Genomic DNA, 5,654 nt, shown 5'->3' with positions numbered 1-5,654 from the left:
CTAAAATTAAAAAAAAAAAAGTCTTCAGGACCCTTCCATATTTGCGTGGTGCCAGTGGGGACTGGCACCAGAGGAAGGTCCCATTAACTACTTATAACTTTTTCTTATTACTTATTAATTAATTATTGCTTATTGAAACAGTGAGCACAGATTTTAATCTAATATATAATCTTCTTAAAAATTAGTAGAAAGTATATATGTATGTATACATATATATACATAACAGAATTGGGTTTGTCTGAGAGTCATGAGGACCCAAATGCAATTCAGATGGAACTGGCCTCACTCAGCCTGTCTTGGGGCTGCAGGTAACACTAGTCACTTGGGGAGACTCTGCCCTTCACTTCTGTGACAAATTTACTTCCAGTTCTTTCTTTGTTGATTTCCGTTTCAGTTTCCTTTGACAGCTTTTTCCTGTGTATCCCTTTGGTTGGTGTTCAGTCCTAAACCACATGATCTTCTTCTCTCACAGGGAAGCCCAGTTATCCCTCCCCCTGTTCAGAGTGCAAATTTCTGCTCCTTAATCGTCTCTACTCTGAGCTTCAGAGCCTATGTATCTGGTCTGGGAGGAGACAGCTCCATCTGTGCTTTTTTTTTTTCTTTTTGTTTATTTTCAGCATAACAGTGTTCATTGTTTTTGCACCACACCCAGTGCTCCATGCAGTACCTGCCCTCCCTATTACCCACCACGTGGTTCCTCAACCTCCCACCGCACCCCCCCCCCGCCCCTTCAAAACCCTCTGGTTGTTTTTCAGAGTCCATAGTCTCTCATGGTTCATCTCCCCTTCCAGTTTCCCTCAACTCTCTCTCCTCTCTATCTCCCCATGTCCTCCGTGTTCTTTTTCTTTTTTTTTTTTTAATATTTTATTTATTTGACAGAGAGAAATCACAACTAGGCAGAGAGGCAGGCAGAGAGAGAGGAGGAAGCAGGCTCCCCGCAGAGCAGAGAGCCTGATGTGGGGCTCAATCCCAGGACCCTGGGATCATGACCTGAGCCGAAGGCAGAGGCTTTAACCCACTGAGCCACCCAGGTGCCCCGTCCTCCGTGTTCTTTGTTATGCTCCACAAATAAGTGAAACCATATGATACTTGACTCTCTCTGCTTGACTTATTTCGCTCAGCATAATCTCTTCCAGTCCCATCCATGTTGCTACAAAAGTTGGGTATTCATCCTTTCTGATGGAGGCATAATACTCCATTGTGTATATGTACCACATCTTCCTATCCATTCATCCGTTGAAGGTCATCTTGGTTCTTTCCACAGTTTGGCGACCGTGGCCATTGCTGCAATAAACATTGGGGTACAGATGGCCCTTCTTTTCACTACATCCGTATCTTTGGGGTAAATACCCAGCAGTGCAATTGCAGGGTCATAGGGAAGCTAACATTGAGATACCACCTGACACCAGTTAGAATGGCCAAAATTAGCAAGACAAGAAACAACGTGTGTTGGAAAGGATGTGGAGAAAGGGGAACCCTCTTACACTGTTGGTGGGAATGCAAGTTAGTGCAGCCACTTTGAAGAACAGTGTGGAGATTCCTCTACAAATTAAGAATAGAGCTTCCCTATGACCCTGCAATTGCAACTGTGATTTTTGGACAGAGAGTGAGAGATCACAAGTAGGAAGAAAGGCAGGCAGGGGGGAGGGAGAACCAGGCCCCTGCTGAGCAGAGAGCCAGATGTGGGACTTGATTCCAGGACCCTGAGATCACGAACTGAGCCAAAGACAGAGGCTTAAACCACTCAGCCACCCAGGCACCACTGATTCATTTTTTTTTTAATTGAAGCATAGTTGACATGAAATAGTATATTAGCTTCATATGTACATTATACGATTGAACACTTTTTTCCTTATTCTGTGTTGACCAGAAGTGTAGCTACCATTCTTTGCCAGAGACAATATTCCAATAACATTGACCATATCTCCTATGCTGTGCCTTTTATACCACGTGTCCATTCCATAATGGGAAGCCTGTGTTTCCCACTCCCCTTCACCCATTTCTCCCATGCCCCACTCTCTTCTCCTCTGAGAACTCCTTTAGCAGATCAGTTTGTTCTTTATATTTATACATCTGATTCTGCTTTTTGTTTTGTTTTGTTTTTCATTTGTTTTGCTTTTCAGATTCCACATTGGAGTGAAATCCTATGGTATTTGTTTTTCTCTGTCTAACCAATTTCTGTTAAATTTATACCCTCTGTGTCCATCCATGTTCCAAATGGCAAGATGTCATCATTTTTGGGCTTAGTTATTTTCATATATCTATATCTATCTATCTATCTATCTATCTTCACCTATTCTTTATCCATTCATCTATTTGTTGTAATATATCACCTGCTCTTCATCCATTCATCTATTTGTTGTAGACAGTAGGAGTTATATTAATTTTTCAATCTGGCAAAAAACCCAAAAAGAAAAAATATCACATTATACTCATATCTATGTACAGTGTGGACATATTCAGAGGACTGACATTATGAAACCTTATTTCTCTTCAACCCCATGAGAAGTGCATATGCCATAATAACACTTTTCAATAACAACCCATTAGCAGGCATACAGACATCATGACTTTACATTTCAATACATGAGAAAAAAGACATACTCCCAGCACTGTCTTTCCTCAAAACTTCTGCCTGTTTCCCACTCTAATAGAGCAGGTCTTCACACGTGCTTTGGATACTTCATCATTTAAACTACAACAGTGGCTATATTAGAAGTCCTGTCCTTTCCATGTCCAAACTTAAATGAGGAAGTAGAAATTATAATAACAAACAATGGCTTATCAATGCGTATAGTTAAGTTTACCTGCAAAGATGTGTAAAATATTGCATGAAAGTAAAAATTAACAAGGCTATCATAAAGCAGTCTTCTTTACATTACAGATCATAACAGACACTTAACACTGTCGTTAAGTTTTACAAATGAATTATTTATATTCAAATTACAGCAGTTCCCCAAATCTAAGGAAAAGAAAATGGGTTGAGAAAGTTTCAAAGACTTTCACACCCAAGCCCTGTGTCCTCCAGCTGCCACTGGCCACAGTGATGACATACCCTGTGTGTTGTTATAAGACACAATGTCCAAATAAGCCATGTTCTACTTTTATCTAATATTACCTGTTACAGACCAGTGAATTCTTTGAGATGAAAAACAATCAAAAAATTCAGGATACAGAGCACTTTGACAACATACAATATCTGAAATTGTTCAAAGCTCTGAAAACAGTCTTTTAATGGAAAACTGAATCTTTTTATGCTCAGTTTCAACCTTGCTGGGAAAAAAAAATAACCATGACTAATCCCTGATACACATTGTTAACCATTTGTCTGTCTTTTGTCTTGGTCAGTGTTCATGATCTAGAGCCAGACCCAGAATATTTCTCTACATTTTCTCCAAGGGCTTCTTCAGGCACAGTGGTCATTCTGCTTCTCTCTCCTTCTGTCTGGCCCCTGTGGACATGAGTATCAGGACTTGCCTATTATCTGGCAGGGAAATCACACCCATGAGCTCTCTGTTTCAGTTGTGACCAGCAGCCCACAGATATCAGCCCACAGTAATCAGCCCAGGATCCACAGCTTACTACACTTCATGACACCCTCAAGACACTGTAAGTAGTGCTAAGGGCCTGGGTCACTGTGATATCTAGGTTACTCTATGTTTTCTCAGCAACAAGGTTACTTTACATCAGACTTGGAATAAATGTCTACAGCTTCTCCTGACTCATGCACCACAGCGAAGGTTGGCAACCTTCTTTCTAAAAAGATGTTCAAGGCTTTCCTGATGGAAGTGTTCTGGTGGATGAAGGGATATAGAGGTGGGTCCCAAAATCAAGGGCATCTGGGTTCTGCTTCATGAAGGTAGACTTTGGTATATCAGACATAAAATGCTGGGAAACTTCAGGATTCTTTTGAGGGTAAGTATATAAAGTGCATTCCCACTGATAGAATAACTGGCAAGGCATGGATTTTTTTTTTTTAATCAGCAAGTGTACAGCATAGAAAAGGCTTGGATCTGGAGCTATGTTAACTAAAGGCTTATGTATTTTGGGGGGCTAAGACTCCCTCCATGTTTCAATGTTATGTGCTTCTAATTCATAGATCTGTAGAAGGGGCAACTTATACTATCTCTGTGGTGTATTTATAAATGATGAAATCTCAGCATTTCTACAAAACTTTGTTTTGTACTCTCCTGCAATGGTGCTGCTGGAACAACATTGGATGCTAAGGCAAAGATGGCTCTCTAATTGGTAGTATCAGAGACAGCAAGTTTTCAAGGGGTTGGAATGGTGCAGTGATCCTTGTGTGACCTTGCGAAGTTCATGAAAACCAATTTTCTGAATCTTGTTCTTCTTCCAACTGAAATTTCTCCCACATGCTGACTTTGTGATCCAGGGCTGCAGTCTGCTGCTACCAAGAAGGAGGAGGACCAGGATCTGCCAGTACTTCTAGGCTCTTCTCTGCCCAGAGGTGTGTGGGAATCAGGGTCTGGGTGGGGGCTTTCTGGGGGTGTGGGTGGAGTGCAGAGCCACGGGGTGGTGGGAAGTTTGTGGGAGTGCTCTGGAGTGTGTGAGCATAGAGGTGCCAGAGAGGCCTTGGAGTGCATAGGCACCAGGTTATGGGCTGTGACTTTCTGGGAGGTGAAGGTGGGACTTTTGGCTAGGCAAGCAGGGAAGTGGTTGGCTGAAAGGCAGCCCTTATGCAAAAATCTCTGGGAGATACCTGGGTTGTTAACATAGCTTGGCTAGTGTAAGTCATACTACAAGAAACATAGGGTCTTCACACTGAAGACATCCCGGCAGATTGGGTGAAGCTAAGAGCTAACTGCTGTCACAGGGCTCTTTTTGCAGAGGGTGGCTGGAGTGGAGATGTATCAGGTGCTGAGGTTTTCTGGGATTGTCTTCATGGGGTGGGGTAGCCTGACAGTACATCTGTAACTGCAGTGGGCATGGGCAGGAATGTTCCAAGGCTCTCTGAAGAGAGGACGCTTTGGGAGATAGCTATAGCTGGGGTGGATTTAGGATGGCAGTTGTTCTCTGTGCACAGTACCCACTAGCAAGATGGCTGAAACTCAAGTGGATGAAAACTGGGATATCTTCAGCACTCTGAGTGTCCTGACAGAGTGTGAGCTATGGGATCCTGGGATTTCCACATAGGGTACTCCTTTTCAAGGCATCTGGAGGTCAAACATGACCCAGGATGTCACATACCCATATAACTAAGGGTGACCCATGCAAGATGGGAGCAGACCTGGAGTGTTCTTGGATGCTTAGCAACTGTGCCAACTCAGTATGATGTCTGGAGCTCTAGTGAATGCTGACAAGGAGCATCCCAGTGTGTGCCATGCTGGAGCTGCTTCTTGGCACAGCTGGGTTTGAGTGGGCTGGGGACCCTGGGATCAACGAGGTGGTACACCAGCGAGGATGCTCAGACCTTGCTTCTGTACATACTATCAAAGTGGAGCAGAATTTGAGCTTGCCTGTGACTTGACACAGAAGGAGATCCAACACCCCTCCTTCCCCATTGTGTTGGGGGGGGAGCTCTCAGGGAAGATCCTTCACATTCTAGTTGCTCTCTGAACTGTAGCTTGTTTTCTGTGTGCCAGTGCAGACACATTAGCTTACAGCCCACAGAACTATCCCTTCCACTGCAGTTG

The 5,654-nt window shown here is 43.2% G+C and overlaps 1 pseudogene; it reads right to left on the bottom strand.

Moving 5' to 3' along the window:
* Positions 1–3,419: 3,419 nt before the first annotated feature.
* On the bottom strand, positions 3,420–4,375 carry LOC123936004 (annotated as a pseudogene).
* Positions 4,376–5,654: the final 1,279 nt, after the last annotated feature.

Source organism: Meles meles, unplaced genomic scaffold (genome assembly GCF_922984935.1).
Source record: "Meles meles unplaced genomic scaffold, mMelMel3.1 paternal haplotype, whole genome shotgun sequence".
Taxonomy (NCBI): domain Eukaryota; kingdom Metazoa; phylum Chordata; class Mammalia; order Carnivora; family Mustelidae; genus Meles; species Meles meles.
Note: the sequence above shows the minus strand (reverse complement) of the source record. Positions and strands in the feature narration are given on the sequence as shown.